This window comes from Alligator sinensis, unplaced genomic scaffold (assembly GCF_000455745.1).
Source record: "Alligator sinensis unplaced genomic scaffold, ASM45574v1 scaffold85_1, whole genome shotgun sequence".
Lineage (NCBI taxonomy): Eukaryota > Metazoa > Chordata > Crocodylia > Alligatoridae > Alligator > Alligator sinensis.
In genome coordinates this window covers 3010826-3038702 of record NW_005841891.1, presented here as the reverse complement: position 1 = coordinate 3038702, position 27877 = coordinate 3010826, and the positions used below count along the sequence as shown (strand labels likewise).

At 44.2% G+C, this 27877-nt stretch overlaps 2 long non-coding RNA genes across 6 annotated transcripts in view; one reads left to right on the top strand and one right to left on the bottom strand.

The window, feature by feature from the left end:
• LOC102388827 overlaps nucleotides 1-27877 on the bottom strand; it is a 74596-nt gene that overhangs the window by 39327 nt on the left and 7392 nt on the right. For 3 of the 5 annotated variants that reach the window (XR_323161.3, XR_323158.3, XR_003092685.1), the window contains exons 2-3: nucleotides 25513-25678; nucleotides 5020-5226 (exon numbers count right to left, since the gene is read on the bottom strand). This is a non-coding gene — a long non-coding RNA (uncharacterized LOC102388827). The remainder of the gene's footprint in view (nucleotides 1-5019; nucleotides 5227-25512; nucleotides 25679-27877) is intronic. The other 2 variants (XR_323160.3, XR_001357558.2) reach the window with 2 other exon arrangements.
• Nucleotides 14749-22489, top strand: LOC112549304. The gene is made up of 3 exons (XR_003092686.1): nucleotides 14749-14818; nucleotides 21797-21862; nucleotides 22409-22489. It is a non-coding gene; the product is annotated as an uncharacterized LOC112549304 (long non-coding RNA).

Sequence of the window (27877 nt, the reverse complement as noted above, 5' to 3'; positions counted from 1 at the left end):
ATCAAAAAAGGCTCAGAAAAGGAGGGAAGTAGGTGCCCCCCCCCGGCCAAAAGAAAAAGAAAACCTTCAGTATGAAATAAATACTTCTGTAAATGCTTCTGCAATCAGAATTACAAGGATTAGTATTATTACTCTTAATAACATCCAAACACAGAATGAACACAAAGAGGAATTATCAAAACAATCTAGGTAAAGATCTCAAATATACTCTGTATCTTATGTCTGGCGTACACCTCATTTTCACCTTGGTAAAAATACAAGATCAAAAGGATATAGCCGAGGGGTATAATTTTCTCCTCTTTTGTCAGATCCCAAAATGTTAAGTGCACATTCTTTCCCAGCAATCCCTATACAAAAGGCTTAAGAGAGCAGCAATGAACTTCAGTCTATTAAATGTCACCCCAAAATAGGTAATTACTGCATGCACATTAAACTGATAGTCTTCTCCTCACAAGGTTCCATTTTACTATCTAATATATTACTGAATCTTAATTGGTGTGGCAATGAAACCTCTCAGAGCTACAATTCAAAAGACCTCCAAGTTTCACCCACCAGACTGTTCTAAACATTGATGAGAATCGCTGAAAAACACTGCAAAAATTCACTGTAAACTCAAGTATGAGGAAGATGCATTGAGCTGTAAGAGCCAGCAGTGTTGCCATACCCCACGGTCAAGCTAGCAGCGATGCAAGCTTATGCACAGATTCCAAGTGAATCACTTGGCAGAACTGCTGTACCACTTAGGAGGCAGAGGTTGTTGGTTGAATGGATCTTTGCACGTGCCCCCTTATTCCTTGAGAGCCCACTGGCTGAATATAAGAGTGATGCCAGACAAGATAACGTGTTTAATTGGCAGATTAAAAACCTGAGGGAGGACAGGCTAAATACTAGCTACCCGCCGCAATTCAAAAGTTCAGATCAACTAAACTCAAACTTTCCTGAAGGTCAGGAGCTATTTGGATGTGGCATTCCACTAGAGAGAAGGGATATATAGCTAAATATTTTAGGTTTGCATCAGAATCTGTCCTAAAAACTGTCCAAAAACTGGACAAACTACATCTTTCAATAATTAAATGGATTACTGGCCTTCTTTTTAAGAGTGATTGCTTCAAGGATCACTGACAGAAATCATAAGAGTGGAGACTTTCAAGTTACATCAATAGTACCTGTAAAAACCTATTAGAATTACATAGAATATTCTATTTCTCCATTGCTAAGTAAATAATATGGACCGTCTTCTCCCATGCAGAATCATCCTAAGCTCTCCAAGATGTACAACTGGCATTTTCTGCGATTGAGGAACATTGCCCTGCTGGTGTTACAGAATGATAGGGGAAATTACCTACTGATGATTAGGAGGCAGCAATAAATGTCTGACACGCTCTTCTTCACCAACATCCACAGTTAAATGCTCCATGATTTTAGGGTTATGTCATGTCACTGATCAGGGCATGTAAATCTCCAAAGTAACCAAAAGGGAAGTCATGTATAAAAATAGGCTATGCACTACCATCTTCCTAGCAACATTTCTAATAAATCCCAAATACCTTCCATAGACTCAGCAGTTTCTCTGAGGCTTGATGCTCAAAAGCTGTTGCTTGTAAAATTATTCTCCAAAGCCTTCAGGTTTCTGCTTAGCTATGAATTTTCCTTAAGCAAGTGTCTGCGAAAGCACCCCTGTGTTCTCCAATTCAGCAAAAAGTAAGTCTCCTTACCTCCTCAGAGGTACCACAGGAAGCTTCCAGCTTGACAATGTGAGGGCAAAGTGTTTAACCCTTTAATGCTCCTTCATAGCCTTAGTGATAGAAAAATACAACCATAGAAGAATGGACAGAGGTTTCATCTGAGGCACTCTCCAATTCCATAATACAGCTTGTTGAGTGAGAGGAGTTTGGCTGACCTGGATAACCAAGGCCTGACACTAAGGGCCAGATTTTCCAAGGAGCTCAGCACGTTGGATGCCAAGTGCTTTGAACATCTGGTCACGTGTCACCATGGCAGCTGCTGAGCCCTCGAAATTTGGTCTCGTGTTGCTAAACTGCAGATCTTCAAGAAGATTCTACAAAGACGTGGAGGTGGAGTTGAGCTATCAAACCCAAATACAGATACTGATTATTTCTCCCCTTCAAACAAAGTAAAATGCCAGGTTCTTGGGCTGCTAAACTACACAAGATAACAGTTGGGCTTAGAGGCCCATCAGCAAGTAGTTCTTCATACGAGTTACTGTATCACCACCATCCCAGACTTGATTTCTACCAGTGGCAGCTGAACGTGAAAAAGAACTGGGCAACAATTCATCCATGAGGCTTTATGTCTTCTACCAAAGAATACTCTAGCACACCACAATCGTAGTATAAAGTGTTATGTGCAGAAAACCGTACACTGTGATTTATGTTCGGTGCAGAAAGTTTCATGTGTAGCAAAGTCCTATATGTAATTAAACTACAGTAATGCATAACATCTGCACCCAAGACTTAATAAACTGAATTGCATGTGATCCTATTTCCCTTCAAGCTGCCAGTCTTCCCTCCATACAATGAGTGCGAGATCCTGGGCCTACACTCCCTCCCATCTGCTCTAGACCCAGCCATGCCAGCAAGCTGATCACGGACTGAGGCTGGACTTGCAAGCAGTGATTCAGATTAGCTTTGTAGTTGTCTTTCAGGATCTCAGCCACACCCTATGGACTGCCCCATCTGGGAAGAACTGGCCCGATTCCCCACACTTGATTTTGCCTGAGATGAATGCTGACAGCAGTGAGCAAGCTTACAACTGTAACTGTTCACTGCATATTTTGCAGTAGCAGGGGGGAACCCAAGTGCAATATTTGTAGGACTTAACTCCGATTGAAAACAAATCTCTGCTCCAATGGGCTGGCAAGGAAAGTGGATCCCTGTACCATCATGCTGGCAAGTAATATTTTACACACCAGAGCTTTGGGCTTGGAAGTTTTCCTAGCATCAGCAAGTTGGCAAGGGAATGTCAGCACTACATGCCAGAATGCGGTAATGAAAGTTTCAGCCTTCAGAGTATTAATGTGGAAACCTTTCAAGACCAACTTCACCAACTGGGATAGAGTCATTAGTGAGGATGACTTATTTATGACTTTTAACCTGTTTGCTCTTACAGCCCCGTATGGACAAGTCTTTAAGGGTGTGATCATGTCATTGTAAATTTAGAGATGGCAAAAAAAAACCACATGTTTTCCAGAGAAGCAAAGGGAACAGTTTCTAGCCAGATGGAATTTTTAAATCATGTCATTAATAGCTTCAGATTTAAAGAAGAAAATCTACTCTATCCATACAGTTATCAGAAACATTTTAAGGCCAAGTAATATTACTTGTATTACAGAAACACCTAAAGACCCCAATAAAAATTAATGCTGCACTGAGTCGGTCTCTGTACAAGCATGTTAGGGAGAGACCGTCCTGCCCTGAATCATCTGCAAAGCAGACAAGGCAGAAAGAGAGAAGACATGCAGAAACAGGCCCTAATGCAGACCGTGGTGCTGGCCCACTGTCTTCACCCTTTGACAGCTCTGCCTCTCAAAGGTCTTCTCTAATTCTGCTAAACAGAAAAGAAAAATAAGGCTCAAAAATGGAACCAGCCTAAAATATTGTTGTCCACCATTACCAAGGGGTCCCCTAAGCTAGGGACATCAAGGGAGTAGAGCCCAAACTACATTTTTCTATCTTTAGATTTCATACACATGTGCATGCACACACACACACACACACACACACAAAAATTAAAGCAAGAGTAAAGCAGCACAAAGCACTTGGGCCCAATTACCAAAGGCCTCCATAGTTTTTAGCAACCAGAACTGTGAAAGGCTCTTCTTTCCTGGCTATTTCCTAGGACTCCTGACAGGCCACCAGAAAGAGAATTTCTCTCCAAAATCTTACCCTGTACCTCATCTTCTCAAAATTGAGCTGAGGCACAGTTTCCAGAATACAGTCCCATGACTGATAAAATTCCCTGGTCCCTTCCCTACCAGAAGATTGACACATTTAAAGAGCCTACAGTAATATAACTGTGGGGTCTGCTTCCCAGGAGCTGCTCTCCTGGTTGCCACACCACCACTAGCAGTCCAGCTCTGGCTGCTGCCCCGGCACAGACCTGACCAGTTATACCTCCGAGAGCCTACATACCTGCCTGTTACCCATACCTGTTGGCATTTGATTGCAACTCTAAACTATGAAGAGATGACATTTCACCGCCCCCGACAGTGCCCAGCTCTGCAACTACTGTGCACTAGGCAGGGTAGAGATGCACTTCATAGACTAACTGAATCAAAGATGCATAAGCTTTCCCAAGAAAGATCTCACTTCATCAGATGCTATGAAATGGCATCCACAGAGCAGGACACTAAATAGAGTGATTTGAATATACAAGACAAGGAAGGAAGGGAGAGAAAGGAAGGGGGAAAGGGGCAGTGCTGAGAGAAGCAAACAAGTAATAAACCCATAGGCTGCGTCCAGACTAGCGTGGTTGTGCAGTATGCGGCACCAGACACGTATGCGGCACCACATACCACACCTCCCGTTGTTCTCCACGCTGCAAGGGAGCAGGGTAGAGGGCTTTTCTGAGGGATATCCAGGGGTCAAAAAAATAAATAAATAAAACCATATGGGGGGAAAAGTGGAATGGCACAAGCGGTGGCAGCATACGCCACACAAAGCTGGAGCTGCACTCCACTGCCAGCCAGGCTTTGTGTGGCAGGATCGCAGCTGCTGAAGCCCTGGGAGGCTCCCAGGTAAGGCTCCTGGGGCCAGCTCTGTGCTGGCCCCAGCCTCCCCTACTGCCCCCGAGGTAACATACCTCACGCCACTGCGCATGTGGCGCAGGCGTTCCCCAAAGGACAACAAGCGGCGGCACAATGTGCGCCACCACTAGTTATCCCTGGGGAACCAAACATCCACACACAACTGGACGCAGCCATAGGGACCAAAAGGAGTCACAAGAAGTAATCCAAGTAACAGGATAAGAAACTATAGCCTCTATTTAGACAATCCTTACCACAAACCAGCGCGTGGATGATTTCTTTTCCTCAATTTTGCGTTCAAGTTGGCTTTCAAAGTTTTACTGGATAAAAACAGCTATTCTGAGGTCAGGAAAGTCCAGGCAATTTAAAGTCTCCTGCCAAAGGCTTTTGTCAGATCAACGTCCCCTCGTTCCTTTGCATCAGAGTTGCCCTGTTGATCCAATGTAGACAGCAGAGAAGCACTGTAAGGAGATGATGACATATATAAAGCTGGTAGAGGTGAAGGTGAATGAGTCTCAGATGTAATAATCTATCTTATTTTATCCAATGATGATATATGCCCTGTATTGATAAGGGAGCACACTGGAATCTGGGTCAACTGCAAAGCCTGGTGCCTCAGTGAGGGATTAGGTAGCCCATTGCTTGGGAGACCTCTTTTGAGGTTGTGGGGCTGCAGGTAAACTAGGACAGGCCCCTCATCACAGCCTTAAAATGGTTGCCATTTTCCAGGAGGGGTTGAAGGTCATTAATCATGACCAAGGTATTCAAACTAGAGGCTTGTGCAGTGTGACACAAGATTAGACCATTTGCCTCTGCCTCAGCATACACTTCTGAAAATTGATAGAACAACTTTTAAAAAGTAGCAAAAATAACTCTTTTGAGAGCCTCTGAGGAATTTCACCTGCAGTCATGAGGCCAGTTTGTTTCCACGGAGGCCCCTTAATGCTGGCAGTGTAAATATGATTAGCTCTTATTTTAAGGCCAGATCACAGAGACTTTACTATAAACAAAAATCTGGTAATAGCTAACTGCTTTCAAAACTAGAAAATGAAAAGCCCTTGCTCATGCATTTGGGCCCAGTGCAGCATGCACTGAAATCATTTAAAGAGCAGCTTTTGCCATCAGCAAGATTGGGACCAGCCCACAGCACTCAGCAGTTGCATCTCACTCTTCAAGAACTTTGCAAACTGTTATTTCTTGCAAAATGAACTTAAGCAACCTGTACTGCAAGTGACTGGCTCCTCACAAAGTTACCTCGCCGTGCCCTTTAGATTAGTGAGATTGCAGATTTGTTTTCATTATGGGAAATAAACTGATTAGCAGATGGCTGTTCATTTTTTCCTCTCTGTCAACTCCAATGTAATACAAATGGAAATCTTATTTAAATGAATGTTCAGGGAGCTCCCACAGAATCAAGATTCCTGTACATTAAGTATATTTTTGCAAACACAATTAATTCATCTTTAAAAATAAAAAGGCAGTTTATTTCTATATTTGATTGTTTGATGGTACATATAAATTAAAATATATTGACCTGCTGGCTTAAAACAAATATGACTGAAAATTAACTCAGACATTAGATACACACACTTCATTAGCTGGGTTTTAAACACTAACTGGTTATTCCTCAGTCAGCTTAAGCACCATTTTGTTGTCATCTTTGTTTTGGCTGAACATCATTGTGTCAAACCACGTTCTGTAATGTATTAAAAAATGACAAAAATCCAAATATGAAGGATACATCTTTCAACTAATCAGCATCTCTTCAGTTCCCCTAAATCCCAGTATTTTGCCTTAGATTTCTTTCATGTTTAAGCAACGCTCAGTGGAGTGCATGTTGGAAATGCTGCAAGAATCAGGACTTCATCTTTCGCAGCTCACATAACAGGTGGGAGAGAGCTCGACAAACATTGCACAGGGGAGCAGGATCCAGAAGCTAGACGCTGGGCACTGGAGGCTCTGCCACTGATCCGCTAGGTGACCTTCATTATGCCATTTCATACTGGTTTCCCCTTCCACCTTTTGTCTGTCTTGTCTTCTTAGATTGAAAACTCTTCAAGGTAAAGAGTGAGTCTCATGAGGGATCTGTAGAATGCTTAGCTCACTGTGATCCCGGTCACTGATGGGATCTCTAGGCTTCACCATCATGAAAACAGCTGTCTATTCAAGAAGATATACTAGCACCACATCATAAACACCGTGTCAGTATCTCCACTAGAAACCCTGTTTCTCTAGATACTTATGCTACAGATGAGACTGCATTTGGCCAGCAGGGTCCATAGCAACAGATCTTCTTGTAGAGCCAGCACTAAAGAGGTTTAGTGCAGACACCATCCTGACCTCATCGTGTTAGGCCTATTGCATGTGATGACCATCTTACATCATTTGTGCTTCAGTGCCAGTCTCAGCACTGGGCAGCACTATCAGTATCCAATGGGTTTAAAGCCTTTTGTTTTCTTCAGTCATAACCTTATCATCACTTAATCACTGTTTTGTATAGTAATGTAATTATGGGAGAAACAGCAGTATGTGCAGTGTGCCTGACAAATGCACAGAAGACAGTTATTATCCCTGGACTGGGATTTGTATTTGCTCTATAGTACAGTTCAACTGGCTCCTGTCCAAATGTTTTCCTGGCTAGCCTACATCACTATAATTCAGCCTTATTCACTTGTTTTATGTATTGGTACAATGAAGAGATTCTTATCTGAGAACAGAAAGTGGGAGAAAGAAATACTGCATCAGATTTTGAGCTACAAATGCTACAAGACATAGGGCGTGTAGACAAAACAGGGGCCCTAAATTGAAGTGGTGGGTTTAAAAAAAAAAAAACACTGCTTCAATTTAGGACTGATTAAACCCCCGTGTCATGCACACACCCCGTTGACTTACCTGCCTCTCCGATGGAGAGGGAAGGGCAAGCTGCCAGCAGGCGGAGCGGTGCCTGGGCTTGGGCAGAGCCTGCCTTCCCAGGCTGCTGCCAGGCTGCCTGCAGGACTTCCTGCAGAGCCGTGCAGCTGTATGGAGCCTGGTGCTTTGCTCCATGGCAGTAAGGGCAGCAAACTAAAACTCCTCGAAGGAGTTTTAGTTTGCTGCACCCCAAGTCACTTAAGGCGCATTACACTGCCAAATTTCCTACAGCAGCTGAAATTAATGTGCAATACGCCACCGAGACATTTAAACACTGACACCATTAAAGCAGTGCAAAAGCATTTAACCCACTTTAAAGTGTTGTGCACACACGCCTCTTGTTTCAGCTATGCATGGCCTTAATTAGGTTCTGAGATACGCAGCAAAGAAGCTTCCAAAGCTGACCAAAGTTACATGCTGGTAATACATAAAGTCTACTCTGCATTCACGAGACTGGGAATCTGCCACTGTATGCCACCACATGTACATCCTTATGCAAGCAACGAGCAAACAGGCCAGAGAGAAAAAGAAGAGAGACACACTCAATCTACTACTTTACACAATCAAGTTCAACAACAACCCGATGGAAATGCTACAGAGCTAAGATGCAGCTGCCTAGATTTGAGTAATACAGAAGAAATAAAGGAGCTCTCCAGACTTTGCCCAGGAGATATGGGCAGTGGTAGGTACCACTCAGATAATACCCATCTATGTTGCTTACCATACCAGACATATCATGCTACACAGATCAGCCCCCACACTCCAGAGCATAATGGATGACTTAGGTGCAGATCAAACCAATCTGTAAATAAAGGATCAGAGAGACTCTGAGCTGGCAACTTCTCCAGAAGTATTTCATGGCCATAGGGCATGTCAGGCCCTTTCAGCCAGGATATGGAACCATGCTTGCTTCTTGCAGATAGCACCACCCACAGACACAAGTTAGGCACCACAATGGGTAATAGCAATGGTAACATTACACAGAGGTCTCCATGCCCTTGTCCTTTGCTCAATGGAAACTCACTTCCATAAATACTAGCCACTCACTCTAGACAAAAGGCATTTTTCTCTAAGATGCTGCCACATTTTTGCATTCCCCTCACCACTTTCTCAGTTTACTCTTGCTTCCGAAACTAGTGCCTTGCCCCTCAGTCATCACATGCCAAAAGCATTGCCATTCCCATCAGCACTATAATTTTTCCTCACCTTTCCTTTGTTTATGAACCTACCTTCAAGCTGGTATAGAATTAGCAGGTAGCAGTTTCCTATATTCTCCATACTCAGTGGTCTGTGCAGCTGTGTGTTGGTCTTCTGCAGACTCCTATTCCAAAGTGGGTCCAAAACAGTAAAAAAAAAAAAAAAAAAAACCCAGACTAAAAGGACACCGGAGGTAACTCCCGGTATTGTGGTAGTGGAAATAAGCTTTGACCTAGACTCATTGTGCTAGGTGCTGCATAAACACAAGCTTTTTTGGTCACACCCCTCAAACAAAGGTCCTTCTTCAGAGATTAACATCCTTCAGCAAAGTACTTAAGCATTTGCTTAAATCTCACTGACTGCAATTTTTCCTAAAGAAAGTCCTAAAAAATGAACAGAGCAAGTAACCGATGCTTATAATAAAGTGCAGGACTTTGCACTTGTCCTTGCTAAACTTCATGAGATTTCTTTTGATCCAATTCTCCAAATTGTCTAGGTTATATCTACTACTCCCCCTAGCTTGATGTCATCTGCAAACTTGCTGAGAGTGTAACTCCATCCCATCTTCTCGGCCACTGATGAAGATACTGAACAAAACCAGCCCCAGGACTGACTTCTGGGGCACTCCACTTGATACTGGCTGCCAACTAGACCTCATGCCATTGATTACTACCCTTTGCACACTACCATCCAGCCAGTTTTCTATCCACTTTACAATTGATTCATCCAACCCATACTTACTTAGCTTACCTGCGAGAACATTGTGGGAGACCACATCAAAAGCCTTGCTAAAGTCAGTAGGCAGGCAAGGTTCTTTGGATAGATGTGATATCTTTTATTAGACCAACTAAATAGTTGGAAAAAAGTTCTTTGCAAGCTTTTGGGCACAGGCACCTTTCTTCAGGCATTGGGAGACTCTTTTGTTGTTCCGAGTTCTCCAGGGTAGAAAAGAGACTAAAAAAAGGTGACAAGAAGCCTGAGAAAATGTAAATAGGTGGAAGTTTGGAAGACAATGGGTAGAGATAGGTATGGAGCTGGGGGGAGGCAGGGGAAAATGTGTGATGGAATGCAAATGGTAAGCTTCAGGCAGGTACCTGGTGAATTGGATGTCAGGCAGGTTATAATATAGACATTGGATTTATGATACATTAAGTACATGATTTTTTGTATCCAATAGATTTACGAAGTGAAGTTCATAAGTCTCGTCTACAAAAGGTGTTTTTTAAAGTTTCCTTTGAGGATTTTAGAACTGAGAGATCAGAGGGGGAGTGATTGTCTTGTGAGAAGTGTTGCCCCTCGGGTAATTGGATATTTTTGTTTTTGATGGATGTTCAGAGTGCATTCATTCTGGTACGCAGTCTCTAGACCAACACAGCTACAACCAACAACCTTGCTAAAGTCAAGGTATCTCATTTCCACTGCTCCCCCCACATCCGCAGAGCCAGTCACCTCATTATAGAAGGCAATCAGGTTGGTCAGGCATGACTTGCCCTTGATGAATCCATGCCAACTGCTCCTAATCACCACCGTCTCCTCCAAATGCTTAGAAATGGATTACTTGAGGTCTTGCTCCATGATTTTTCCAGGGACTGAGGTGAGGTGGACTGGTCTGTAGTTCCTTCTTCCCTTTCTAAAGATGAGCATTATATTTGCCCTTTTCCATTCATCTGGGACCTTGCCTGACTGCCATGAGTTATCAAAGATAACGGCCAGTGGTTCCGCAATCACATTGGCCAACTCCCACAGCACACGTGGGTGCACTGCATCTAGCCCCATGGACTTGTACATGTTCAACTTATTAAAATAGTCCCTAACTTGTTCTTTCTGCACTGTTGGCTGTTCACCTCCTCCCCAAACTGTGGTGCCTGGTGCAGTAGTCTGGGAGCTGATCTTGCCTGTGAAGACTGAGGTAAAAAAAAAAAGGCACTGAGCACTTCAGCTGTTTCTGCATAATCTGTCACTAGGTTGCCTCCCCCATTCACTAAGGGACCCACGCTCTCCCTGATCCTCCTCTTGTTGCTGACATACTTGTAGAAACCCTTCTTGTTACCCTTCACATCCCTTGCTAGCTGCAACTCCAATTGTGCTTTGGCCTTCCTGACTTCATCCCTGCATGCCCGAGCAATATTCTTATACTTCCTAGTCATTTGTCCAAGTTACCGCTACATGTAAGCTTCCTTTTTGTGTTTTAGCTCAATGATGAGTTCCCTGCTAAGTCAAGCTGGTTTTCTGCCATACTTGCTAGTCTTCCTATGTGTCAAGATGGTTTGTTCTTGTGCCCTCAGTTAGAGGTCTTTAAAATACAACCAACTCTCCTGGACTCCTTTCCTCCCTCAGACTGGCCTCCCAGGGAATCCTGCCCATCAGTTCCCTCCGGGAGTCAAAGTCTGCTTTTCTGAAGTCCAGGGTCCTTACTCTGCTACTTTCCTTCCTTCTTTTCCTCCAGATCCTTAACTCAATCCTCTCACGGTCACTGCTGACAAAGTTACCATCCATTTCTACGTCCCCCACCAACATTCCCCATCCATAACATGACCCGAGAAGTGACAGCTCCCAATCAACTTCACTCATTCTCCCAAAATAGGTTCAACCTTCACAAATTTTGTTTTGATCCTTCTCATTCTTTACCACAAAGGTGTTCCTTTAACTCCAGGGATAATTAGAGATTTCTGAGCACTACATGACCAAAAGGTTGTATAATCTCTCCTTGATATTTGATACCAAGAGAAAGAAAGAGTTAAAGGTTTTTTAAATCCTACAAATTGAATGTTTAAAGACTGGAATTAATTCGACACAGCATAAGTAATTCAGAGGACAAGCCTCAAATGTTTTAAACAAACCCCTACAGCAGGTAATCTCTCCTTAATCAGCTTGATGCTCTGATAAATCAGTTCCTGTTTTATAGCACTAGGAGCAAACAAGTAACTGGGTTAATGTTAGTTTGAAATTGAATATTCACAGTAATCGAGTCCAGGTTTATAGGCAATCACCAGTGAACCCTCCATTTCCAAACACTGACAATTCACTAGTATACAGATGCCACAAATTTATATCCTTCGCTAGTTCAAGGGGTTTTTGGGAGGGGGAACATTTTTTTTAACATTAACCTATGTGCAGATCTTTCCACTCATATGCACTGCAAAATTCACTCGAGCATAAGAAACAAATAGCAACTTGTTGGGCTGTGTAATAGTAATAATCCACTTAATCATAGTCCATTCAGCTGCTGATGGGCCTCCTTTACACATTAATTTCAAGACCGAATAAGCAAGATCAGAGCAGTTCTTTAACAGAAGTATGCTCGTAAAACCACCCCTAGCTATCCCCACACGTAGAACTCGCCTGTTTTACAGCAATCTGTGATGCAAGAATGTGCTTTTACATCAAAAGTTCAGTGCGTTTGTTCCTTTGGTGCAAGGGAAAGGGTAAATTAGCCATTTGGTTTGGACAGGTTTAGGAACTGACGCAGGCGAACTCTATGGGCCAAACCGAGCCCATGATAGTAGCAACTCTTAAGATCAATGGGAATTTACACAAGAAAATTTGTCCCACTTCAGGTACTGCAAATAGAGTTGACAAAGATTGAGCCCTTGACACCCGTTTCAAGCCTCTACCCTGAGAATCTATGGGACAGTTCCCACTATGTTAGCTTACAAGACAATGCCTTAGTAATCAGATTGATAGACCTGTCATTGCTTACGCCACAGATTCTCAAGTTTGACACCTGTTTGCAGCCTGTAAGAGCTAGGACTACCCAGCCCTTCACATTTCACTAAACAGGAGAGTGTTCATGAGTCATTGGAGGCTAAAGTCCAGGGGCAAGGGAGGAGGGGGCGGGGGGGGGGTTAGGTTTAGGGTAAGAGAGAGGACAGGGACAGTGGGAGGGAGCAGAGCATGGGAATAGTTTGAGAAATACTCTCTTGAGCCATTTCACATTGCACAGGATGGAATGATGAAGTCTGGAGCTGTACATGTTTTGGTCATTAAAACTAAAGACACAGAAAAAGGTCCCAGTGACAAAAGATCACTACATAAATGAAAGAGGGTTAGAGCAATGACTGAGTACCTATCTTTCCACAGAGCTGAAGTATGAGGTTCATTTAGAAAATAATGCCTCCTAAACCATGGACATGAACACAAGCAATGCATGGATGGAAGGCATGTGCCCTCCCAGATTTCTGCGCCAGCAATGGGGAACAGGGATGCAGCCCAGGCAGACCCAGGGCTCAGCAGCAGCAGAGGTGGCAGCGGCATGATTTCTGCACTGACACCAGGGCATGGGGCTGCAGCCTGGTCGAAGCCAACAGCAGGGGTGATCGCAGCAGTGGCACAGAGTTGCCCTCCCCACACACATACTGTCAACCCTTATGCATCGTCTAGGGACATGGAGAGTGTTCTTGTTATCTTTTTGCCTAAAAGAGTTACAGTGACCTCAGGTTCAGACCCTGTCAAGACCCTAAAGAAACTGAAATACCACGTGCAAAGGGCCTGACAGAGATATGTCCGAGCTGCTGCTTCTGCAGGACAAGCCTATGCACCACAGAGGCAATCTCATCATTTGTTTGGACTATGCTGCCCCATCCTTGGTGCAGACCCAAGAATGGAGGACAGACTATGAGGGCAACATTTTCAAGATGTTGCACAGTCTCCATCTGTTTGTCAAGGACAAGGACTTTAACAGCCTTATCCTGTAGAGACTACACTGAAAAATAACTGCATGTTCAGCAGTGATTAAACTTTCACAGAAAACGCGTACATATTTTTAAAATAATATGTGGCCGAGAATATAGGAGGCATTCATTTCTGATTGACCTTTGTACTATAGACAAAGAACTCAGCAGTGAAACAATATTCTCTGCATTGACGAATCATCAGAAAAAGTAGATTATTTTTATCTCTAATGGCCCTACAAGGAAACAACCCCCCTTGCTATCTCCACTACAATTTTTTCTATGCCTTCTTGGAAGAAGCCGATTCATTCATCATGAGTTATGAGAATGAGGCTAAATGATGAGAGACTAGAACAGCTAATGTTGGCAGTGACAGCAGCAGTTCCTTGAAGCAGTCTTCCAGTAAACCAGAAACTCACTGATTAGTGAGTTCAATCTGAGATCCATACAAACAACCAAGGAGATGCATATTGGAAAGGCAAGGCCTAGCCTGCAGTGCTCCCTGCCTGGGCTGCTTTCACCTTAAAGGAAGAGGGAGCTCTCTGTTACAATTACCTGAAGGAGAGGTCTCCATAGGGAGTTTTACTTCTCACTGAAGTTCTAAGACTGCATGTAACTGGTATTGCTCCTTCCTCTACCCCCTGTCAGCATAAACCCAAAGATCTTCAAAAGTAAGAGGCCCGATTTGCTTTTGAAAGAAAAAGACAGTTTATATCAAAAGCCTACTTGAGACCAACAGCCCATTCTTTAGCATAGCTGAGGTATACCTAATCTATTACAGCCAAAAATGCAAGAGAATCATGTGGCTAGTATTACATCTGGCTACCTTTGACACCCCAGCCCCAAAGTCCAGGTACCTGTTTCCAGCCAGGTGAACTAAGTGCAGCCATCAGCACAAGTCAGGATCCAGATTCATGCTCACACCTTGAACCAAACAAAGGTGCCTTAACAACTCTGCCACTGCACTTCTGTAACAGAGTGCCTGGGGCTTCCTGTTACTTCAAGATAAAAGCAGCCCAGCCAAGGAGCTCTTGCAGGCTAAGCAGGAGGAAGCAGCTGCAGATTGCTGAGGCAACAGGGCTAACAAGGTAATTAGCAGCCAACTCAGGCAGTCACATGACTAGATGTAGGCAAGGTCCTGGGAGCTTATAAACCAAAGGCTGAAGCTGGCTTAGGGGAATCTTCCTGCCTGCCACAGGGCAAGGACCCCTGTCCAGGGATGCTGGGCTGACTGGTTGCTGTCTACAGGGACAGGGAGTCTCAGGAAACTTGAGAGGTACCCTGGTTAGGCAGCACATTATGCTAGAGGTCAAGGTTTGCCCTCTTAAAGGGACAGAGGGCTGTTACTTTGTTGTTATGTTGTTTTTGTTACACCAGTGGTTTGGGATGAGGCTCGATGGGGAGACTCAGGGGCAGGCTCAAGCAGTTATTGAGCCCAGAGCTGGCAGTGAAGGAGGGCACGGCCAGACAGGGGCCAGAGGCCCAGCAGACCGGGGCCTGGTGATGGAAGGGCTAGAACCTCAATGTCCGGTCCAATTCAGTAGGCCCAGGCTAGAATGTCTAGCTAGATTAAAGGGGAGGAGGCTGAAACCCCACAGAAGGAATAATGTTATCATAACACCTGCAAGCATAGGGTGTGGTAAAGGGAAGGGTTTGGAGCCATGCAGTTAGTCCTTAAGGTGCTGGGTGCCCAGTCAGGGACCTAAGAGTACAGAGGCCCAGCCAGGAGCCTGGGACCAGTGAGGACTACTATGGTGCCAGGGATCCTAGTGGGGGTTTGGTGGAACCAGAGCTACACAAAGGTCTGTGGGCAACCTCCCTATTTATTTATATTTCTATCAAGGCATGGCAGAAAAACATGAAGGTGCCCTAGGGGCATCATGGCTACCCCTGGGACCCCAACATGTTACAGCTCACCAGATGGCTTACCTAGGGGTCAAAATATCAACTTTGGAGACAAAAAAAAAAATCTTCATCTATAACTTGCCAATGTAACTACATAAACATTGCAATAAGCCTGTCTGCTCAGTCAACTGAAATTGCTTATGTAGTCATTTGCTCTTTAATATATATATAGAGAACCATGATTAGACATGGATGGCTACCTGTAAATCTGGACCTTACAGCCTTAAGGTGGAAAAATAGAGCTTCTCACTGATAACTTTTGATCAATAGGAAGGTTAAAATTAATATATCTTTATTAGTTGATTTGATAATACACTTTTATTTCCATATGTTACATAATTATATTTTATATAGCTGTAACCTAAATAGTGCACTCAGCAAGGGTCCCTGATTCCAAGATAGTCTGTCTTCTATGTAATGATTGTCTATTATTTAAAAAAAAAAAAAAAAAGCATGAACAGCCAGTACCCAGGAACCCCCTCTGCTGGCACTCCTTTTGGGCCTATGACTCTTCTGGTTATACTGCAGTTTTCCCCAAACAAACTCTTCCATAGCTGACCATTAGGACACTTTATACTTATGCTCTGGGTACGGGTGAGAGTTCAGACAATGCTGTGCCTAATTTCTTTTTTCCCCAATGGATAGCTCTAGGCAGAACTCCATTTGGCATTTGGGGTCTCTAGTTTCCCTCTTAGAGGCACCCAACTCTTGTCACTGACTGAGAAACCAAGGTATTTAACCTAATTTCCAAGAATCACAATGCCCAAATGGCCCCAGCAGGGTAACGCTTAAGTTGGGGGAACCTAAAAGTACCTCTCTCTAATCAATCCTTTCATCTTCCTGTGTCTCAGTTCTCCATAAGCAAAAAGGGGATGATATCTCCTCTCTCAAAATCATATGATCAGAGAGAATAAGGCTGGAAGGGATCTCAAGAGGTCATCTAATTACCACCCTGCTCCAAGGCAAAATCAATTGTATCTAAACCATTTTTAACAGACGTCTGTCTAACCTTTAAAACACAGTCTCACTGGCCAATTTATCCCAGTGCTTAACTATCCTTTCAGTTGGAAAGTTTTTCCTAATATTTAAACCTAAATTTCCCTCCCTGCAATTTAAGCCCATGATGTTTCGTTCCATCCCCAACAGGCACTGAAGACAGTATATTAACCTTCTTCTTTCCAATAGTGTCTTACACATTACAACACACTTATCATATCAGTCTTCTCTTCCTTACTAAACAACCCCAATCTTTCAATCTCTACTCATAGCTTGCATTTTCTAGACTTATGATCATTTTTATTACTCCCCTCAGGGCACACTAAGTGGTCCACAACTTTCTTAAAATGCAGCGCCCAGAACTGCTCAGTAATCTAGCTGAGGCCTTATTAGTACCAAATTGAGTGAAGGATTACTTCTTGCCTCTTACACTCATAGCCCAGTATGATTTTTGGTTTTCAGAACAGGATGACATTGTTGACTCGTGCTCAGTTTGTGATCCACTATAATCCCCAGATCCATTTTGCAGAACTGCTATAGCCAGTCATTTGCTATTTTACCTTTGTGTAGTCCAGGGTTGTCAAACTTACCCTACTCCCCATATTGATGGGATGAGCAGTAGTGGTGGCATGGGGGTTACTACAGCTGTCACTTGCCACCCCCCACCCACTGCAAACATGTCCCCAGGGACAGGCCTCCATGCCTGGCTATCAGTGGACAGCACTGTCCCCAAATACCTACCCACTCACAAGCCCTGTGGGCCAGACAACGCAACTCTAAGGGCAGTGCCATTAATTGTTCCTAGCAAAGCACAGTAGTTTAGACTTGTTCTTACTGAATTGCACCCTATTTGTCTCAAGCCAATTTGTCAGGATCATGTTGAACTTTAATCCAGCCTTCCAAAGTGCTTGTAACACCTCCCAGTTTAGCATGACCTGTAAATTTAAATAAGTAAAATTTGAATACTTAAGTATTCTATCATTGTACTCATTAATGAAAAAAAATGACTAGTATGGGATCCAGAACATACCCTTGTGGGACTCCACTTAATACATCTTTCCAGGTTGACAGCGAGCCATTGAGTGTGATTTTCTACGTAGTTGTGCACACACCCAAGTAGTTTCATCTAGACCAGCATTTCTCAACTCATGGGTCACAACCCAAAAATGGGTCACAGAATTATATGAAAGGGTCATGAACAGATGTTTAAAATGGGTTCTCCTTTAAAGCAGAAAAATGTCGGAAACCATGGCTTTTCCCTTGCAGGCTTGCAAGTTCCAGCCTACAAGGGGCTGCCTGGGGGGGCCCCCTTGGCCCACATGCACCCTCTTCCCCACACACGGGGGGGCTGGGGCCTGGGAGCAGGGTGTTGGGACTGACTGTCAATGTTTACAAATGGGTCCTGGTCAAAAAAGGGTTGAGAACCACTGATCTAAACCATGGGGTGCTCAACCTCTGGCCTGCAGAGCCATGTTATTCAGCCTATGGGGCTCCCCACAGATCTGGAAATTTGGCAACAGGGAAATAGCGGCAGCATTACTTGCCGCTTGTGGCCGCATCTGGGTGTGTGGGGATGGGCTGCAATGTAGCCCCACACACTGATCCTACACAGAACCCAGCCATGGCATGAATCCAACCAGCAGGGGCAGGAGGTTCAGCATCCCTGATCCAGACTATATTTCCCTACTTTGCATATCTGAATGGTATGCAAGACAGTATTAAAAGCCTTAATAAAAAGTCAAGATATAACACATGGACCGCCCCTCCACCCCCCCACCATCTGTAAATTCCTTTGTTTTGGTTTCACATCTTTGGAACAAATAATCAGACAGTCTATTTGCTTGGACAAAAGCTTTCTAGGAATTGATGTCAAGTTGATTGCTCTGTAATTCCCTGTGTCCTGCTACCCCTGCCCCTGCCTTCTTGTAAGGCAAGCACCACATCTGCCTTTTTCTGTTCTTTTACAACCTCACCTGTCCTCCAAGAGTCCTCAAAAACAACCACTAGTGGCTCCAAGTTTGCTTCAACCCATCCCCTAAATGTACCAAGGTACATTTTCAGGCCCTGCTGATTTGCAAATATTTAACTTGGGTAAGTAGTCTCTAAATTCTAGGAAAACTCTTCTCTTTCCCAAGTTCTTAACCTAATTGTGATGCCGGCCATCTTCCTCCATCTGGCCAATTTTAGATTGTAAAGGCTTGTCTACACAGTGAAACTAGTGCACAGTAAGCCAAAGTGGGAATTCACAGTGCACTAGTTATTCCACACACACTCCCTATTTGAGTACTTTTGAGTATACACAGAATGCAAAGTAATTTACTCCACTTTCAAAGTGAAATAAACTACTCCACACATGAGGCAAGGTACTGAGAGTGGGCACTAAGGAAAATTTAAGGCACTGTAAGTTTAGGCAGTAGCTTACTATGCACTCTCTTGCCAATACAGATAAGTCCCAAGATCTTGAGGACAGGGGCTCTCTCTTATTCTATATACATATAGCATGAAGCCCCCAAAAGTCCCGATCTCAACTAGGGATCCAAGTGCAGATAAATGGTAATGTGCAACTGGGCAAAATTCCAGATGAACCGTTTTATACCAGAAAGAAACGTCCCTCTTATTCTGACTGTATGACCACCCTGTTTCCCATGAGACTCATTAGCTATAGGAGACAGAAACATTGGACCTGCTGCTGATAATTTGGTGTAGTCACAGAAATGAATGCTTTGAGATTTAAACCAGTTGAAACCCTACGAGGGATTTTTGGACAACCATCAAAGAAATACACCAATCCTTCAAGATGACCTCACGGTACAGAAAACCTCTAAAGCACCCGCCTTTGCAGCCTAACATATCTGTAGCACTGCCGCACCTTAGTCAGGCCTGTGGAATTTCCAAAGCCTGGAGGAAACGCTCTGAAATGATATCTTTACTAAGAGAATATTTATCCCATTAGAGCTTGCAAGGGCAAGCTGCAAGCCTCCAGATGCCTCAAAGACAAGTTTAAAGGAAGCCTCAGAAAAGCAAGTTATTGTGATTTTTCCTTTACCACCAGAGAGTCTGATCCCCTTACTCACATTGAGTAATATCTTTACTACACATTTCACTGGGATTTCTCCCAAAATAAGGTGTTTCTACTGCAAGTGTGTGTCAGAACCTCAGTGCTTTGAAGCAAAAATTTACACTGCTTTAAATTGTGCGGGCCCTCTCCCGATCCCGCCTGGGTCGCCATGTGCGAGTTCTCTCCCGATCCCATCTGGGTCACCATGTGCGAGCCGGGCCTGTCTTTGTGCACACAGGCTGTGGCCAGCAGCCCGGGCACGTGGGGTTGGAGAAAACCGCGGCGCGGTATGGTACGCTTGAGCTAGAATCAGTCACGGAGGCGTAATGGTTGATTGAAAAGATTATTTACTTACACCCCAGGTGGTCGCGGTGTAGGCTGGTCAGCTTTCCAGGCACAGCTCCGCTTGAGTTCTCGGTGGAGTTCTCTAATAGACTCAGTTCCTTGACCCCGGAGTGATTCAGGCTCCGCGAGTTCAATAATTCGTTCTCACAGAGCAGCTGTATCTCCGTGGGTTACTCGGTTCCCAGGTCCCCCGGAGCTGTTAAGACTCCGTGGGTTCGACAATTGGGTCCTTAGGACAGGGATACGTCTGGGCTGCGATCGGCGACGGGGAGAGGCTAGAGGTTATGTGCCTCGGAGTTGTTAAGGCTCCGAGGGTTCGGTAAATAGGTCCCCCGGAGTTGTTGAAGCTCCGTGGGTTCGACAAATTAAACCTCTTTTGCCCTCTTAAGGAAAAAGCTGGGTTCGAAGGGATCAGCAGTGCTTAGAAATCCTCACGCTCCTTTCCTGAACTCCACGTGCTTTCTCTCTCTCCGACTTGGGCGGAAACTACCCAAGCCTTTTGTACGGCTAGCAAGCCAATAGCTAGCCGCCACGTATGCCTACATTTAGAACCCGCCAATAATGTGGCATGAATCTAAATACAAATGGCAGGAACTCCTTTGCATCATGCATCACTATAATGCAAAAGGAATGCACTATGCAAAGAAAGCTACAGAACTGGTGGGAAAAACTCTTGCACGCGGGTTCTTAATTGCAACAGAACACTCCACCGTGCAAAAGAGCTGCAATTTGGCGGGAACATGATTTAGCGATGCCGAAGCACACACAAACAAGAAAAACCACAACTTTGGGTTGTGACATAAATCAGAAGAAATACTAGACCAGGTCCTCCACTGCTATAAATTAATGTAGCTCTATTGACTTCAGTGAATCTGCATTAAATTTATACCAGGTAAATATTTGATCCAGTGACCCAAATTCTGCTCTCATTTGCATGAAGTAGAAATCCCATGAAGTCAATGAACCTGGTTCTGACTCACTTGTATTACCTTATTGAAGACACACTTGAGGTGCACCAGTATACATGAGGCCCACTGGTATTACTCCTCTGTAATACATCTGGGAGTAGAGTTTGGCCCAGTTATCCAAGTCACTGTATGGAATGAAAGTGTCTGGTCTTACTCTTGTCACTTGAGCATGGTCACAAGAGGCACTCGGGTGCTCCACATTGCAGGTGCTTTTCGCTCCCCTAACTGCAAAAGCAGCATACAAGACAAGGCATGTTCCATGGCCTCCAAGCACATCATTTTACAATACATGTACAAATTACCCATGTAGAGGAATGCACAGTGAATGTACCAAGGGCTTGGGTACAACAGAGGATTATTATGGCACTGTAGGCAGCAATGCCTTACTCTTGTCAGCTCACAAATATTGCTAGTATTGTTGCGTTTGGATTATTCTCAGCAACATTCATTATTGCTGTATCCAATAACGGGTGACTGCACTGTCAAGAAAATACATTAGTGTTTCAATTTCACTAATGCAATTGTTGCTCCAAGCCTAGTTCTGCCTACACCCATCATATGCTACTTGTAGCTGCCATGATCAGAACTATTTAATTCCAGAGCAAATAGGATACATTGTTCATCATATAGAAACGTTAAAAATTTTAGGCATGCAAGGCTCAACTCTCCTCCCATACAGGCTTTACAATAGTTTATTCAAGCAGATGAACTGTGATGTAGGTATCCACAGAGCAGTGCTACTACCTCAGGCAGGGTGAGAGCTGTTTAAAAGGTCGGAACAGAATAGCCAATGTGGACTGAATGCACCACGACAACTTACATAAGATCTACGCTGGGGTGACCGATTTCCCTTGTGCAGCCAATTGCTTAGGAAGGCACCGAGGCTCTCTGGATGCACATACTGCATAAACAGGAAAAGGAAGCATGACTATACGTGACTGTATTTGGCTTATTTTTACAAAGCTTTTGTCTCCTCTCTTAGATTCACTGATGGAGTGGCACCTCTCCTTGGTCCTACAGAGAGGTGTTCATAGGCCTGGATTTTCAGGTAATTTGATACAAAGAGGAGTGTGAGAAATGGACTGAAATTGTTTTTTTGGTCTTGTATTCCCTACTGTTAAATACACACGGCCCTCTATTAGAATTATACTGTATTTTCTTACTCAGCAGGCTTTCCTTCTCAGTATATTATTACCTCATTTCTTGTAACACAGCCTGTTGATCTCAGGATTATTGTCATAAAAAGTATAAGATTCAACTTTGTCATGCAGTCAGTTAGCTAAGACTCTCTACACATGCTGAAAACTGCCCCCTCTCCCCCCCCCCCCCCCCCCCCCTTTTTTTTTTTCAAAGCAAAATCCTGGAACTAAATAGGAAAGACCCTTGGGTCAAGACTTAGAGAAAGGAAAGAGAGAAGATTTGGTTTTTCAAGCTTTTCCAAATAGTATACATGTCCTTTTACAGCTCTCCAAACAAGTGCTAGTTGTCAGTTCTTCATAGAGGGATTACATTTATTAACATATTTAGTCCACAGGACTAGCAACGTTGCATTAAACAGAGGCTGCTAATAAAACATTATGTCTATCTCCCCCAGCACTCCATTTGCCACAACGTAAAAGGCAGACACCCCATGGAGAAGATAATCAGAAGGAAGGAGAATAAATTTAAGGAGTGAAAATTAAAGACCCCATGACATCTGCATCCGTCCACTGCGCTCAGCTGAAGAGGTGTCCCGATTCTCTCAAGGACGCATTCAGATCCTTCCAAGAGATGGAAACATTTGCAGAAGCTGAGCATTCGTACCATCAGTCTAAAGGATATTTATTTAAATAACCAAATTTTATCCCTACTGATATGTCAAGGAAAAGTCTTCCCTTTAAAAGGGAACTGCAGCTGCTCTGCTCACCCATACCATCTAGTCACTGATGAGGTAAGAATGAGGGAAAGCATGGAATAGTTTTGAAAGTGTTGGCCCCTATGTGCCACTGTACTGGCAACTGCTGTGTTCTCAACTGATGCTAGGCAGCCTTAACCTGAAGGAACAGATCCTCAGGTGGCAAACAAGTATGGCTTTCCTAGGGTCACAAAAGTTGAAAGTCTGCTCAGCATAGAGAAATATTCTGGTACTAGAAAGCCTTTATCTATGGGGCATAAATCCCAGCACTTCCTCCCAGTTGCAACAGCCCACTGGTTCCATTCATAGCTAGAGGAGCCTTCTGGCTAACTGAAACCAAAGGACAAATTCAGGATCAAGGAAGTGCATGAGAGGCTTACAGCATGGACACAGAATCACAGAGAAGTAGGGCTGGAAGAGACCAAGAGGTCATCTAGTCCAACCCTGCGCCCAAGGCAGGATCATCATGTACAAATCCATTGTCTAGTCTCTTAGTAAAACTACACAGTCACCCCTGTCACAAAACCCCAGATATAACATGCTGCCTGCCACAGGTAAAACAGGGGAACAATGGCAATCAGCATCCTGCTGCTGCAAAGGTGGTTAATACATGCTGGAAAGATTGCAGGATGAGGTCCACACCCCTCACTACAGAGGAAGACAAAACCCCCAGGCTCGTACCCATCTGACCATGGAGTAAAACTCCTTCCTGACCCCAAATCTGGTGATCGGTCTGACCCTGAGTAGAGGGCAAGACCCTCCAGCCAGGAACCTCTGGGTTTAAGTCCCAGCAGGAGCATTGGCACAGCCCAGTCAAAATCCCCAGCTTTGACAGTAGTACACACCCAATGCCTCTGAAGAAGGCTTAAAAACAAGATTTAAAAAAAAATAGCTGACATGCAGCAGTAGGGGGGTGAGGGGGGAGAGGATCCTTCCCAACCCACATATATTATTTATTATAAACAGCAAAGCCTGACCTCCTCCACCTCATCATCTACCCCAAGGTAACTGCCCAGGCACCAGCTTTTGCCTCACAGAGAATGAAAATGGTACCCAGAGTTGAGCCCATTCTCCTTTGCCTCTCAGTAAGTTGTGTATGGGCTCTTGATGCTGCCTTCACATCTTCACCCCAAGCATAGACACCCAAGCACATGAATTTAAAAAGTGCTTTCCATGTTGTTGTTTGAGCAATTCAGCTGTAGTGGGGGGACACATGACACAAAAGGGTCCCAAAAAACCATTCTACTGATCCAATTTAATTCTTTTATTCAGACCAACTTTCTAACGGTTTGTTCAGCCCTCTGGATAACATTTTGTGCATGTCCCTAATAAGTATGTTTTAAAGGTACAACTGGAGATCTTTTAGTGAGTATACATTTTTCCAGCCACAAGTACTCCCAACGTTTGAAAATTTGACCCAAGAGTCCTTTCTATTACATAGAGTGTATTCTGTGCATGCTTTTGTAATGGATACAAAATAAAGCTAAATACAATATACATTAACATAATCCAGTTATGGGAGTTATAGATCCAAAATTCCCCAGTTAATGACGTGCATCCATGCATTTCTACCTGTATTTCTTATGCATCTATCACCACATCTCTAAATCTGATGTTTATATTTGGCTGAAAAATGTACATGCAAAATGTAGACAAAAGGCTCTCTAGAGATTTTACATGCAAGGATATGGCTCACAAGCTTTATTCCTTTCAGTACAAGAAATGTACCAGGTTTATGAAATGATCTCTGAATTAGAGCCATTTGGGAAATTTTGGATGGAGCAGTTTTTTCCTCCAGAAAATGACAATTGTCAAAACCAAAAATGTTCCCAGGAACCCACCAGCTTCAAGAAGAACAGCCAGAGGACACCAAACCTACTATTCTACTCAGAATCAGAATAAAGTTGACCCAGAAAAGCCAAGTAAACAGAGTCCAAACTTGTGGCAGAGGTGATATCTTTTATTCAACCGACTAGATATTTGCCAAAAAAACCCCCAAAAAATCTTTATTTGCAAGCTTTCAGGCACAGGCACCCTTCATCAGGCATAGGCGATTGCAAAGATTATGTAATGAAAATGTATAAGGAAACAGAGTGCATGGCATTTAATCCCTGTTCTGCCCAAGTCACCACTCTGCACACACAAATACTCCTAGAGTTAGGTCAACATTTCTGCATTTCCCCCCAGCCCCTGCAATGCCAGCTGAAACTCCCACAATTTCTGCTCCTATCTACGCTTGGCACCGAGGGAACAAAACAACATACCTGCTACGTCTCCTGGAGCGCTGCCATGGGCAGCTGTTACAAAATTGGATTTAAGGTCCTATGAGAGAGGTTTTTTGGCTGCCGTTGCCAAAAGAATAAATTGTTCTTAAATAAAGATCGCTGGCATTTCCACACTTTTGGGACAGGCTCTGTGTATAAGCCTATGAACGACATAGTTTCAGGCAGTTGCAAGCCAACCAGGCTAACTCAGGTATGTAGGGCACAAGCTTTCCTCATAGTGGCTTTCACATACGTTGTATTGGAGCACAGGTATGTCACACAAAGCAGACTTACCGTGCTCAAAGCAAGCCTGCAGAGCCTTGACAGAGCAGGAATTGTAGCTGATTGTAGTCTCTCAACCACCCCAATAGTTCCCAAGATTGAAATAATCTTTTCCAGGTCAGAGATCACAACTAGGCCTGGAAAGATTATTAAACCAGTATTAAAGTAGATTGAAGACTTTATTATGAGCTTTTAGTCTTCCAAACTCCCACATAAAATGTCACAAAAGGTGTTACTTTTCAGCAAGTAGCTTCTTACCAGTGGGTGGATCAGAAGTGCCAACTTTAGTTAGAGCCTTGATTTTCAAATGCATTTATTCAGAAGGAGAAACGCTTATCTCAGGTGCTTGCAGATTGCTGAGCTGAGGAGAATACAGAAGAGTCTATTTTCTTCTCTGGAGTGGTAGTAATACCAGATTCTTTTGCTGGGAAAAATTAAGGGATCAGCAGATTTAGAATACCTGCCTACTCATGCACACTCCATTATAAGCTATGGTCCTGCCACTGCCTATAAAATAAGTAATAGTGAGGGAGGCAAGAGCACCATTTGATGACACTCCTGCAATCTCACTGAGACCTTTCAAGGTGTAATAAATTCATCACCTGATGGCATAAACAAGCTGTATATTTTCCTCATGGTAGTTGCCATGAAGTTCTGCTCTTAGAGTAAGAAGCCCAAAGGCAGATCCCCATTAACTTCAAAGAGACCAACAGAGGCTCAGTACCTCTGGGGAGAAAGAGCAAAATAAATCATCCCATGAAGATTACTCAATAGGGTTTGAGAACTACAGGCTGCATTCTTAAAGTCTTTTCAACCGTATGAAGCTTTGACTCACATTTTGTTTACTAGGTAAACAAAGCACTTGATGTGGCATTCAAATATCCATTCATTTCAAAATGATGTTCCAAGCAGGCATGCATCCCTAAATCATATCAGGACAAATGCAGACAGGTGAAAAATGCACCCTGGCAAACTTGTCCAGGATAAGGTGGGTCCCTGGCTAGCACAGGCTGTTGGAATGACTCTTGGCTGGTCCCCTTCCTAATCCAGGGTTTACAGTATCATAGGAAAGTAGGGCTGGAAGGGACCTCACAAGGTCAACTAGTATAGCCCCCCGCTCAAGGCAGGATTATCCCTGACTAAACCATCTGAGCCAAGTGTCTGTCTAAGCTGCTTTTGAAGCTTTCCAAGGATGGAGATTCCACAGCTTCATTAGGGAACCTGTTCCAACGCTTGACAGTCCCCATAGTCAAAGGTCCTCCTAACCTCCAGGCTAAATTTCCCCTTCTGTGGCTTGAGGCCATTGCTCCTAGTCCTGTCCCCTAAAGCCACAGAGAAAGACTCATCTCCATCCTCGTTATAATAAGTCTTCAAATACCTGAAGGGTTGTCAGATCTCCCCCCACCCCAGTCTTCTCTTCTCTAGGCTAACTGACCCTAGTTCATTTAGCCTTTCCTCATAAGAAGGGATCCTGGTTTTCTCCATTTAAAAGTCACAAATTCCTCCGATTTAAAAAACAATTGCAAATTCTCCAATTGAAAGACCCCAAATCTGCATTTTTCAATTATTACAATGCAATGCCACTAATATATATGAGTTAAACAAAAATTGTAAATATATCAATAAAATATTAAGTAATTTGGAAACCTATCAGTGCCTCAATCACTATACTAAAATAAATTGTAAATACCTATAAATTTTGGAGTTTGATTTTGGGTTTTTTATCATAAAAATAAATGAATCAATCAATCAATCAGAGTTCCCCCTGCCCTTTCACTCACCAGGATGCAGGCCCAGCTGTAGCTGTCCCTGCCCTTCCCACTGCTTTGTAACGCTAAGCAGTCCTGATATGCTGGTGCCCTGCCCATGCCATTGCCCCTCACTCCCCAACCACAGCCCCTTCCCAGGGCTACAGGGCAAGGGGTCCTGGTTCACAGCCCCCTGCACCAGCCCCCAAGCCCCAGCTGCCACCAAGCAGAGCATGGAGCTCCGCTCCCTCTCCCCCATGGGCAGCACAGCCAGAGAAGAGTCTGTCGGGGAGCGGATGTGGGTTGCCCGCTATGGGCTCAGGCTCCTTGCTCTGCTTCCCTTCCCCTGGGGCCTCTGCAACCCAGATGGCAGGACCCAGCATGGCAGGCCTGCATGGGGCCAGGCAGGGAAGCTTGTTGCCACCACCACAAGCTCTGCACCACCATGGTAAGGCACCCCCTCCTGCCCAGCAACAGCAAGGGGCACAACTCTGCACTGCCACCTCCACTGCTGCCAGGCAGGCAGGGGGCACTTAGCCATGGCAGCACAGGGCACCCAGCAGCGGCACTGAGCTTCTCTGCCCCACTCTGCCCTGCCATGCCAGATCCCACCTGCTGGGCTGTGGAATGCAGCAGGACGGGGAGCTTGAGCCCTCAATGGGCAGCCCACACCCACCCACACCCCATGCAGAAATCTGGGGGTACGTCATAGAATCATAGAAGATGGGTCGGAAGGGACCTTGTCGACCTTCAAGTCCGACCCCCCTGCCTGGGCAGGAGGGAAACTGGGCTCAAGTAACCCCAGCCAGGTAGGCATCGAGCAGCTTCTTAAAGACCCCCAGGGTAGGAGCCAGCACCACTTCCCTTGGAAGTTG